This window comes from Tursiops truncatus, chromosome 3, assembly GCF_011762595.2.
Source record: "Tursiops truncatus isolate mTurTru1 chromosome 3, mTurTru1.mat.Y, whole genome shotgun sequence".
NCBI classification, from domain to species: Eukaryota; Metazoa; Chordata; class Mammalia; order Artiodactyla; family Delphinidae; genus Tursiops; species Tursiops truncatus.
This window is the reverse complement of record NC_047036.1, coordinates 119,603,590-119,617,083: the sequence shown is the minus strand read 5'-3', so window position 1 is coordinate 119,617,083 and position 13,494 is coordinate 119,603,590. Positions and strand designations below refer to the sequence as shown.

Here is a 13,494-nt window from a genome sequence, read left to right as displayed (position 1 = left end):
TCTCACTGTTGTGGCCTCTCCCGTTGCGGAGCATAGGCTCCGGACGCGCAGGCTCAGCGGCTATGGCTCACGGGCCTAGCTGCTCCACGGCATGTGAGATCTTCCCAGACCGGGGCACGAACCCGTGTCCCCTGCATCGGCAGGCAGACTCTCAACCACTGCGCCACCAGGGAAGCCCCCTGAGAGACAATACTTTTTAAAAGTCACATTTAAATGTGTGCATGGCTAGGGACTTCCCTGGTAGCGCAGTGGTTAAGAATCCGCCTGCCAATGCAGGGGACATGGGTTCGAGCCCTGGTCCGGGAAGATCCCACATGCCGCGGAGCAACTAAGCCCGTGAGCCACAACTACTGAGCCCGTGAGCCACAACTACTGAAGTCCGTGTGCCACAACTACTGAAGCCCACACACCTAGAGCCCGTTCTCCGCAACAAGAGAAGCCACCGCAGTGAGAAGCGCGCACACCACAACGAAGAGTAGTCCCCACTCGCCGCAACTAAAGAAAGCCTGTGCACAGCAACGAAGACCCAACGCAACCAAAAATATAAATAAATAAATGTATATAAAAAAAAAGTGTGCATGGCAAGATTAAAAAAGTTAAGGAAAAATAGCTCCCCAGCCCCCTCCCCCTCAGATGTGGCTGGAGCTTGAGGCGTGTAGGGCTGGAGACGCGGCAGACCTGGGACCCAGAGCGGCTCGGAGGCGGTGAATAATAGCTCTTCAAGTCTGCAATAAAAAATGGCCTCCAATAAAACTATATTGCAAAAAATGGGAAAGAAACAGAATGGAGAGACTAAAAAAGTCGAAGAGGCAGAACCTGAAGAATTTGTGGTAGAAAAAGTACTGGACCATCATGTAGTGAATGGGAAGGTGGAGTATTTCCTGAAGTGGAAGGGATTTACAGATGCAGACAATACCTGGGAACCCGAAGAAAATTTAGATTGTCCAGAGCTAATTGAAGCATTTCTTAATTCTCAAAAAGCTGGTCAAGAAAAAGATGGAACAGAAAGAAAATCTTTATCTGATATCACTGATATCATCAGTGAATCTGATGATAGCAAATCAAAGAAAAAAAGAGATGCTGCTGACAAAACAAGAGGTTTAGCCAGAGGTCTCGACCCAGAGCGATAACTGGTGCCACAGACAGCAGTGGAGAATTCATGTTTCTCACGAAATGGAAAGATTCAGATGAGGCGAACTTGGTGCTGGCAAAAGAGGCAAATATGAAGTGTCCTCAGATTGTAATTGCTTCTTATGAAGAGAGACTAACTTAGCATTCTTGTCCAGAAGATGAAGCTCAATAATTGTTTGCATTGCTTTATATATATATATTTGTTTTTTGATTTATTAGTGTGAAGAAATAACTACATTCTAATGAAAATCAAGTTTGATATGTTCGTTTTGAAGTAGTATTGGGGAAGTTGTGGGGTTTTTGGGGGGTTTTGTTTTTGTTTTTTTTGCATCTGTAGCACTGGTTACTTTGAACAAATAAAAGCTTTCTGTAGTTGCTTCCTTTAGCAGAAAAGAACATTTGATACCACGGTATATTATTTCCTCTGCATTAGAGAACAGCTTTTCTAAATGTTGGGGAGAATCTCCATAGTCATTACTTAATCAGAATTTCGAATTTGCATTTAACTCATATATGCCTAAGGACCATTCTGGGTTTTTTGTAGGTGTATACATAAAATACGTATGTAAATGGTTTGGGGTTTTTTTTGGTTATTGTTTAAATACATTTACCAAAACAAAACCAGCCTTTCACAACCATGGATAAGCCCATGTTTCTGGGATTCTGTCATTTTGAGCAATATAAGAAATCACTTCAACTTAAATTGAAAATTTAAGTCTTAACCTTTCAAATTAAATAATTTTGTAATTAATTAGACAAATTAATGTAAACAATTTAAATTGGATATTTTTTTAAAGCAGCCCTATCAGAATCTGCATCCATATCTACCATCATATAAAGGCAGTTTTATATGTAAAACCCCTGAAAGGAAAATTTTATCTCTGTCGACCCAAATGAAAAAACTAGAAAACTTCTGGTATGTTTTAATTAGCCAAGCAAGACTTAGTTAAATGGATATTTAAAGCTTCCTTTTGGCAAACGATTCTTTTATAAGAAGTTGAAATCCCCGTGCTGTGTTTACTGAAAGACTGTGATACATGGAATGTCTCAGCCTTGTTCATGGAAACCTAATCAGATGGTTAGAGATGTTGGCAATTTAGGATCTGCAGGAATAAACGAGGGAACAAACTTTTCTAATCTAAACTTGACCTTCGTGTTTTTTCAAACTTTACCCCAACCCATTCCTTACATGTAGGCTCAATCGTCTCAGTATTTTGGGTTACTGGTGCAGCAGAAGCCAGGAAAAACAATAACTTTGTAGTAATCAGAATATTATTCAACTACATATTGTTTACTGTATTTTAAATACTGGTGAACAGTGGTCAGTAAATAGTTTTATGTTCCTTTAAAAAAAAGTTGATAAAATGTATACTAATATTATTCTTCAGGCTAATTTAAAGCATTACACTTTGTTAAAAATAATAAAATTTTCTTTCGAAAAAATGACCTTTCAAACTGAATTTCTTTAACTCTTGAGGTTGAGCGTCCTATGTCTGTTGGCCATTTTTATTTCCTTCTGTGTGAATTATCCATAAAATTTGCCATTTTCTATTGAAACGTGTGTATATATAAATAATTTGCAAGAACATTTTATATATTATGGAAATTAGACCTTTTGACTGTCATTATACTGTATTTCCCAAGTTTGTCATTTATACTTTCTTTGTTTATGGCATTTTCTGTAAAAATTTATTTTTTCACTGTTATGTTTAAAAAGGTAGCTTTGATACTTCCTATAACAGAGAAAGAATTTGGATGTTAAGCCTAGTTTCACAAATCTATTTCGTGCCAATAACAAGAAGGCAGGGAACCACTGTATAATTTGTGAGGCAATTTGCAGAAGACTTCCTGTTAGTCTCTGGCTTCATTAAACGATAGCCGTGTGCTGATCTGGCTACTTTCCATGCAAGGCCTGAGCCACCCTATCAGCACTCACATCAGTTTGCAATGCCTGGTTGATCAGAATAGGTGTTAGCACCAGCCCATAAAACTACCGCTAATTTATGGATTTGTTGAAATGTTGAGTGATTTGCTGCTGAGAGAAAGAATTTAAGAAAGAGAAGGATGAAAGAAAGCTGGAAAGGAGGGAGAGGGAAAATAAACAAAGAGAAAAGGAAAGGACAGAATAAAAGCAAAGGAAAGAAATAGGAAAAGAAAAAGACAAAGAAAGAAGTAGAAAAGAAAGTTATTGAAAGAAAATGGAAAGGTAAAAAAGGGAGAAAGAATAGAAGGAAAGGGGCTTCCCTGGTGGCGCAGTGGTTGGGGGTCCGCCTGCCGATGCAGGGGGTGCGGGTTCGTGCCCCGGTCCGGGAAGATCCCACATGCCGCGGGGCAGCTGGGCCCGTGAGCCGTGGCCGCTGGGCCTGCGCATCCGGAGCCCGTGCTCCGCGGCGGGAGAGGCCGCGGCGGTGAGGGGCCCACGTACCGCAAACAAAAACAAAAACAAAAAAGAATAGAAGGAAAGAAAGAAGAGAATCAAAATATAAGTGAAGATGGAGGATAGATGGATGGATGGGTAAATGGATGGATAGATGGGAGGGAAAAGAAGGAAGTGAGGGAGGCAGGGAGGAAAGAGAAATCAAAATATAAAACTTCAGGCTAAATTCATTTCAATTATACAAAGAATCATAAATCCTAGGGATGAAAGGGAATACAAAGTTCCTTTAAATCTAAAGCTCTCCTTTTGCAGGAAGAAAAGCTGAAGCCCAGTAAGGATGAGTAAATTCCCTCAAGCTCACACAGCATGTTCATAACCGCATGAGAGTCAGATTCCAGCCCAGTCTCCTGACTTGCAGTCTAATATACCTTCTCTCACATTTTGTTTCACTGGAAACTTGCTATTTGTTTGAGTTGACTTCCAACAACTTCCAACATAAATAATATTATAGCCCAAAGTGGGCCTTTTGCTAGACCAGAAAATCTTACCCCATGTGATTTTATTAAATTGTAACACATTGTCATAACAGAATTTAACCTATGATGTGTAAACACCAAAAAAACAAATGAGCTAGCAGTTCCTTCCTACTTTAAAAAAAAAAAAAAATTAAAAGGGAAAGCTGTTTGCAACCTGTAATAGAAAAATGTATTTCAAAAGAAATAACTTGGGAAAAGGCCAAAGTCTTCATTACTATTTGGTAGAATTTTGATTTTGTGCCATAGGTACCTGAGAAACATTGTGCTTTTGTCTATTGCTGTTTAGGAACAGATAGTTAAAGAGAAAGAGAAGCGGGAGGTGGATGTAATTGCAGTTGGCTTTTCATTTCAGTGAGTGTGATTTAAGTTCGAGATATGACTTTCCTAAGAAGGGGAGTGGATGGTGAATGGTTGAACATCAAAAAGAAAAATTATGAACGACTGGAAAACCATAGTATTTCTCCAAATGCCCTTAAACACAGAAAAGATCCCCTTTCACTTGATGTAAATGTGCCCCTCATTCTTGTTGTCAGGAGGCAGGACTGAGTGAGACCTCAGATTTCTTTCACTCCTATGATTCTCTATGATCCTCTAACAGTATAAAAAAAAAATCCCTTTGCCCTAAATAACCAGTTATTTTTTCTGTAAGCCCATTTTTATTATTTTTTGAATTTTATTTTTTTAATACAGCAGGTTCTTATTAGTTATCTGTTCTATACATATTAGTGTATATATGTCAATCCCAATCTCCCAATTCATTCCACCACAACCCCGCCTCCTCCTGCCCCCTGCTTTCTCCCCTTGGTGTCCATACATTTGTTCTCTACATCCGTGTCTATTTCTGCCTTGCAAACCGGTTCCTCTGTACCATTTTTCTAGATTCCACATATATGCGTTAATATATGATATTTGTTTTTCTCTTTCTGACTTACTTCACTCTGTATGACGGTGTCTAGGTCCATCCATGTCTCTACAAATGACCCAGTTATTGCTCTGACTTTCTATTTTACTTTGGCAATGGGGAACTTGCTTCATTCTATTAATTTATTTTGGATGACACTCTGCTATATTATCTTAGCTGTTTAGAATTGGTGCCAATGCTCTCAGAGTATTTAGTTTCATCCATTCATTCAACAAATATGTATTGAGCTAAGTACCCACTGGGTACTGTTTTAGGTGTTGGGCATACAGCATAAACATCACAGATTAAAAACTCTGCCCTCACAGAATCGGCACTCGGGTGGGAGGGTGGGCAGAGATAGACCATAAATAAAGTGGTATGATCGCATATGGTGTGTTAGGAAGTAATAAGTGCTACTGTGAAAATGAAACAAGGGGCTAGAAAGGGCAGGGGTAGTAAAGGAGCCTTAATTTTCAGTAAGATGATATGGAACCAAGGCAGATGGACTCTCTGATGAGAAAACACTTGAGCAAAGACCTGAAAGAGAGAAGGAGTGAGACACAGGTATATGGTCCCTTGGTTCTAGTATCCCCGGTGGACACCAAAATCCATGGATGCCCAAGTCCCTTATGTAAAGCGATCGAATTGCCATTGGCAGTTGGTTGAATCCACAGATGTGGAACCTGCGGGTACTGAGGGCTGACTTTATCTGAGGCATCTTTCAGGAAAAGGGAACAAACCTGAGGAGAGACCTTTGGGCTGAGTGGCGGAGGCACTGTGAGTGAGGGGAAGAGCTCAGAGAGGTTGGTGCCCAGAGCTTGTAGGGCTGAGTAGCCATTGGAAGGACTTTGACTCTAACTGTGAGTGAGGTGAAAAGACAAGACACTGGGGATGCTTGAGCAGAGGGCCGTGACCCACATTTTCACACTATCACAGTGGCTGCTGGGTCGAGAACAGCAAGAAGGGCAAGGGCAGGGGCAGACCCACCAAAAGGGACAATGCCATTCTAGGCAGGAGGTGATGATTTGTGTCATGATAGTACTGGGGAAGGAGGTATGTGGCAGATTCTGATATACTGAGGCTAGAAATAAGAGAATTTGTTAACGGACTGCATGTGAGGTATGAAAGAAAGGGAGGAGTCAGGATGATTTCAGTACGGTCTCATTACCTTCATTCCATTATATAGTCACATAAATCTTCAAAATCCACTGCAACCCTCTTCTTCTCTACCTCCAGCCACCCCAGGTCCAGTTATATTTACAGCCAATATGTTAATACAAGTTGTCTGCCATTAGGCCTTACAGAATCTATTCTGATTTTCCCTTCATATGAGCTTACAGAGTCCAGACTGAGTTTGACTGTCATTGTAACTAGATTTTTGTTATACATGTTTCTTCTTCCTTTCCTATGGTTTCTAGAATTTTATTTATGTTTTCATGGCCTGATTGTATATGAGCTTCTGTTGTTATTTTTAAACTGGGGAAGCATACTTGGGAGGGAGGGAGAGATGAAGGAAAGGAGAAGGGAATGGATGGATGGATGGATGGATGGATGAATGGATGGGGAAAGAGATAAAGGGATGGTACAGCCACTGTGGAGAAAAGTATGGAGGTTCCTTAAAAAACTAGAACTAGAACTACCATATGACCATAATTCGAAAAGATACATGCACCCCCATGTTCATTGCAGCACTGTTTACAATAGCCAGGACAATGAAGCAAACTAAATGTCCACCAACAAAGGAATAGATCAAGAAGATGTGGTACATATATACAATGGAATATTACTCAGCCATAAAAAAGAATGAAATAATGCCATTTACAGCAACATGGATGGATCTAGAGATTATCATACTAAGTGAAGTAAGCCAGACAGAGAAAGACAAATGTCATATGATATTGCTTATATGTGGAATCTAAAAAAAAAAAAAAAGATACAAATAAACTTATATACAAAACAGAAATAGACCCACAGACATAGAAAACAAACTTATGATTATGGGGAACGGGGGGAGGGATAAATTAGGAGTTTGGGATTAATATATACACACTACTATATACAAAATAGATAACAAACAAGGACGTATTGTATAGCACAGGGAATTCTACTCAATATTTTGTAATAACCTATAAGTGAAAAGAATCTGAAAAAGAATATATATATAACTGAATCACTTTGCTGTACACCTGAAACTAAAACAACATTGTAACTCAACTATACTTCATTTTTAAAAAAAAGAGAGCTAAAGGGAAAAAGCTAGGCAAAGGTTGGGGTGGGGGGGTTGTTGAGAGAGAGAGGGAGAGAGAGAGGGAGAGAGAGAGGGAGAGAGAGAATATGAAATGGCCAAATAATAAATAGATAAGTTGAGTTGGAAAGTAAAGATGTAAATGCAAGGAGACAGAGAGAGTAAAAGAATGTGATGGCTCAGGATAGGTTCATCACCCCTCTCGGAACAATTAAAAAAAATAAGTGTAGCCGGTGTAGCAGCAGTATGTCCCCAAGCTGATGACTAATAGAACTTAAGGTAATAGTTCACATTAATTTATTTTGAGGCAAAGGATAAAAAAAGAGAGAACAAAATTTAAAAGACTAAGAGGAAAACCTAAGTTCAGTATATGCTAATTCAGAAAAATGTTTTTATAACTTCAAGAAGGAGGACAGCATTCTAAATTTATTGTTCTAAAAAGATAGCAAGATAGGATAAATAGTAGCACCAGGATGATGACTTGGATGTGTTAAATTTATCACCTTGAGACCAGAGTTATTTATATATTCATGCTCCATATCCTTGTATGATAGCTTTTAAGAATATATATAATAGAAAAGCAGAAAAGAAACAAGTGAAGGAAACAGAGTGAAGAGGAAATATTGATAAGAAAATAAAGTGAAGGATAAAATTAATACACAACCACTCACCTCCCTCAGAAAAAGAAAGAAAAACAAATGCAAACATGAAGTTCTGCAGAGTCATTAGAGATAGTCTATAAGTTTGGTTTTGAGCTCCTTACCAACCAAAGCAAAGAAGAAAATATGATAATGTATAAAAACCTACAGTTTCTATAAGGTTAAAATAAACAAGCACTATTGTGGAAGCTAAGACTAAAATGTAAAGAAGCTGTGTTCTGTGGGGCCACATAATAAGGATAAAGACCTTGACGATATTCTTTCAACAAATACAATAACACGTTTCTTAGAACCAGTTTCTTCTTAGGCTCTTAATGAATTTTTCATCTTTTCCCCTTCTTGAGCAAAACATCACCTCTTAATTCTGATCACTTTTATTTCATATTCATTGTTTTAGAACAATTACAAATGTACCATAAAATGATCGTTGCCACCATGGTAACCATTTGACCTGGCTGTTACTTTGTATATGCCAGTTAACGGGATAAAAGGGCAACAGTTTCTAGGTGTAATTTCTGCAGATATTTTATGTAAAACAATGACATTTTTGCAACTTCTGCCATTTGACCTGTGTCGAGCAAGCTTTCTGGAAACAAATCCACTTGACAGATTCCACTATGATTAGGACTGAATGAAAACCTTCTGATTGGGACTGAAGCCATGATTGTTGGTTGCACTGTGGGTGTTCTTAGGCCGGGACAGTTCTCTGGGCGTCACCATCATTAGTATCAATATGGCCACATAATCGGTCCCTCACTTTCGCAACCGTTACAAATGTGCTTGAAATGGAGCTCATTTACAATCTAAATGCATGTACGGGATGGCAGTCAGGGCACTGTGCTAATTTAGGTATTGTGTTTTTAGGGGCAACAAAAGATATGCTAATATTTTCTTCATCTTCAAATTGACTATAAATTGTGCACCCTTGTATACCTCCTCCTCAGGCAAATGAGGAAGTCCCAGTTGTTAAAATGAATGTATAAAAATCAAAATGAAAGTTTTTATCCTGGCACCTCTGCTGGATGACAGAGAATTATCAACAATGGCAATATTGCCCTGGAACACAGGATTTCACTTCTTTCCACTGGGTAGTCAGAACGTGTGTGGGGATTTGCTCTCAGCCCCTCCAAAAGTCCCCTCTTCCTCTTGTCTTAACCCCTCTCCCCCTCATTCTTGTGCCTGTGCAGACATCTGAGTCGCCCACTGATCACTTTCACTTCTGCTGGGGAAACTACAGCACGCTTCTTTAGAACGTGGAGAAAAGGTAAAAACTTAGATCTTCTGATACCAAATCACTGGGCTTTGGAAGGTCAGTCATCTGTCAAGACCAACAAAACCATAAAATGCCCACGTGTCTCAGAGGAGCACTGGGGCGTAAATGGGGAAGGAATAAAAAAGAGTCAGAAAGGGAAGAGAAGAAGAAAGAAAGGCAAAGAGGTGAAGACAGAAACAGTGTGGTGTGAATATCCACGCACTCATCTATAAACGCTTGTTGAGCATGGGGAAGTGCCTGGCACCAGACGTCACATGTTAGTTTCCACTAGGGTCTGACTCTGGGAATATCTGCTGAATCAGTAGCTCTGAGCTGAACAAGGAAATTCACCCAAATTAAGAGAATCATGGTATTAACCAGGGTCACTCCAAAAAAAAAAGTTACAGCCGAGAGGAAGAATCCTCTGATCTGAATTTTTCTCATCTTGTGAAATTCCCTGCTCCACGTTCAAAGCAAACAACACATCCATGGTCACCATTTGTCCGTCAAGGCCTGTGCAGTTGGCTTCCTCTGGAAAAAGGAATCTGCGTCACTACTAAGCTAGATTTCGTTCTTCTGCTATTTCTGAGTGTTAGCCCAGAAAGGGGCCAGCTTCTGTGAGCAGGGCTGCAGAAGCAGGTGCAATTTATGTCCCACAGATACTAACTTTGATAAGCACTTAATGGAGGCCTACTTTGTGTAAGAATGGAGAGAAACAAAGTACAGCTCCTACCCTCTTGGGGCTTTTAACTGTAACTTCATGGGGAGAATTTTCTTGTGTGTGGCTCCTTCCCTCAAAGAACAAAGAAGGCGTGTCAGAGGCTGCTTCAGTCAAGTGTCAGGGAAGGGAGGTAGGTGGTATTTTCATTCCCATTCTACAGCTGGGTAAAGTGAGCTCTAACAAAGTCATGTTACTTGCTAAAGGCCACCCAGAGGTCAGAGCTTCAGAAGAAAAAAAAAAATTGATCACAGGGCTGATGTCGTGTAGCTGGGTAGTTTAAAATGAAAAGGAAGAAAACATTCTTATCTAAAAAGAAATGTGTCGCTCTGAGTTTCTCGGTTTCATTTACTCAGCAAGTAGGTGCCACGCACTATTCTAGCAATGAGGATATAACGAAACTCATATGGTGCTAGATAAGAGAGCCAGACAAGGCATTTTTTAACATATATATGGTGCATCAGGTGGAAAGTGCTATGAAGAAAAGGAAAACATAGGGGGTAAAGCATGCTGGGTGGGGGCTGTTTTAGATGGAGTGGGTGGGAGGCTTCTCTGAGGAGATGACGTTTGAACAGATGTCTGAATAAAGGGAAGGAGCTCGTTATGTGGTTATCTGGGGGACTCGGGGCAGGGGAACAGCAATTAGAAAGGAAGGTGCTTGGCAAATTTGAGCAACAGCATGACCGGAGCACACAGAACCTGGGGTGGTGGGGAGACGCGGCCAGCAAGGCCGCCAGGGGCCAGGGGGTCACCTCTGGCTTTGACACTGAGTGAGACAGGGAGCAATAAAGGGTTTTAAGCCAAGGACTTGCCATGACCTGACAGTTTGAACAAGATCCCTCTGGCTGGTGTGTGCACAGACTGGAGCGAGGTGAGGGGAAGCAGGGAGGCAGTCAGGAAGCCGTTGCTGAAAATTATCCTGTAAATGAGAGACGGTGAATCCTCGGGTGGAGGTGGAACAGAGGGCCTGGTGAAGGTGGTCGTTTCCACGCAGGTTCTCAAGCGTGAAGTCTGCAGGATTGGCTGAAGGGTGGGGATGGGGTATGAGAGAAAGAGGCTTGCAGATCAGAAAACTTAGCTGTGCTGTCAATCTCTTACAACCTCATATTCCAGGATACCCATCGGGCCAAGGAATACCCACCCTTCTCCTGGACACCCGGCCTTTCAGCCTAACGAGATGACTCTCTGTTTAGTCCTGGTTCCACCCATTGCTAGGTGAGAGCTTAGGGCCCGTGAGGGGCCCTCTCAGGTCCTCAGTATGTTGGCTGAGAATTAGGGGTGGTCATTTCCTCTCTACTCACTTCAAAAGGAGGTGTTGAACAAAACTCTAGAATTTAGGCATCTCAGGCTTAGGGATTATGATGATTAGTTAACATCATAAGCACCTTCAGAGTTAACTTTATGAGTCAGCTGAGTTGACTTTGGGGTATTATTAATAGATTCCAGGAAGCTCCCCTGCCCAAAAGTCTCGCTCTAATGGCCTCTCATGATGAAAGGGTTTCACAGTTAGTCTGATTCTTCCCTGTTCAGGCATCGTGGACCCCAGACATACTCCTTTAAAACAGAAACTCTGACTCAAGCTACTGTCGGTCATTTGCCATTTTAGGTGAATTTTCATATCAGGTTGCCTTTCTGCCATTATAGCTGACTTAAGTTTGAATGGGAGGAAGGAAAGAATGAATATGGGGCAGAGGATGCGACAGCTGGGGAGTTGCTGAGTATGTTGTGGACAGATTGAGAAGATCCCTTGCAGGGAGAACCTCCAAAAATACATTCTGTCTATTGTGAAATATTATCCAGATTTGCCTCACGTCATAGTGTCTCTCTCATCTAATAATAATGCAGTCCTAGAAGGGCACCTCCTTGAAATAATTGCAACAAGTAGCTACGGAAACCAAACTGTTTCAGAAAAATGTTGAATTCATGGAGAACAGCATGCCTTAATAGCCCCTTTGGCTTGCTTTGTTTAAACAAACTCCCCCCAAGCATCTCACGCTTCGCTAGTTATGAGTGTCCCTACATTACCTCAGCCTTTTACAAAGTTCTTTTCCCCTAAATATTTCTGGAAATGCTCAGGGATACTGACATGTGATCAGAAATAATTTGGCTGACTGTCCCCACCATGGCGGGAATCCATGGACTGAGACTCTGACGCTTCCCCAAAGATGCTCCTCGGGGCTAGAAGTCTGTCCCCATCCCCGTGGCTGTTACAGTGACCATCACCTGCAATCCTGGTGAATTTGGAATACCTGCCAGTTCCCTAAACTGGAAGCTCTTATCACATCCCTGCTCAGCAAAGCAAGAGGAGGACGCTCGGGGTGACATTCAGCCAGAAGTCCCACGGCACGTTTGCTCAACCTCAGAGGTCACAGTGGCTCGTGGTAGGGCTTCCCCACAGGAGGTGTGAGAGCCAAGCAGGGCACTGTCAGCCCCCACCCTGACAGTTCTCCCCGAGCACTGCGTCTCCAAGGTTGAAACTCTGCTGCTGTCACCCTTGCAGCTGCTCTCATCTCCTCGGGGAGAGTCGTCTCTGTGCCCAAGCCAGGATAACTGGAATTCAAAGTCAGAGGATGTCGTTGCTGTAGTACACTCAGCTAGGGGACCCGCTGCAAAGTTGCTTGAGTGCCAATGTATTTCTACCGTTATAGGGTTATCATTCTCCCAAGTCACACCCACTGTGCCTTTCTCCAAGGTTGCAAACATGCCCCAGGCTGCCCGGATCTGGAGAAGTTCTGGGATCAGTTGAGAGACTCCCTGTAATTCCCACTCTCCACTACTGTCAGCCTTTACTCCTGGAATTGCAGTGCCAGTTTCCTTCTTCCCTGGAGGCTCCTGTTCCTCTACAATATGTCCTCCACCTGGGAGCACCTCGTTTTGCAGATGTTGGTTTGCAGTGCATTGGTGGGCAGGATTCCAGTCTTTTCTCGGTAGGTTCCAAAGCCCTTCTATTGAAAATCAGTAGAGACAAATGAATACATTGGGAAAGGGAGTGGACTAGTTCCCTCCTAGAAGCTCCGGAGCCACAGTCTACGCCAGGTCCTGGACTCTGTCGTCCTAAACCACGTCTGAACCTTTTCCCTCTTCTCCCCTGAAAGGACAACCAACCGTCCATCCCATGAAGCCACAAAGACTAAAACCTCCTCTCTTCTCCCCCCATCTGTGTTCAAGGAACATTGTAGATGATTGAATTCAGGACTTGTTTAGCTGATACTAATGGTTAACTGTGAGTTCCTAAGTGGAAGTCAGAATTATCTGCAAGTTCAGAATGGGAATGTGTTTTTAGTGTTTGCATGTAAATGCTCAACACTCCCAAACAGGGTGGGACCTGGTTGAGGAGATAGGCTGTGAAATATAGGCTACCAACATCTTTCCTTAAAATAACATGCATTGTGAAACTTTTCTCCTCATAAAAGTAATATATCTTTATTGGAGGAAGTAGAAAATTACAGAAAAACATGCTGAAGGAAATAATAATCAACTGTCATCCACTTCTGAGAGATAACCATGGTTAATATTTTAATGCATTTCCTTTGAAATTATTTAGCATAAATTAATATATTTTAGAAAACATAATCTAATATAAAGGCATGAAATACATTAAGATTTTTTTTTAATTCATTTGTTTTATTTATTTTTATTTTTGGCTGCATTGGGTCTTCGTTGCTGCACTCGGGC

The 13,494-nt window shown here is 41.4% G+C and overlaps 1 pseudogene; it reads left to right on the top strand.

The window, feature by feature from the left end:
• The first annotated feature begins 699 nt into the window (after window positions 1–699).
• LOC117311929 (chromobox protein homolog 3 pseudogene) lies at window positions 700–1,303 on the top strand (annotated as a pseudogene).
• Window positions 1,304–13,494: the final 12,191 nt, after the last annotated feature.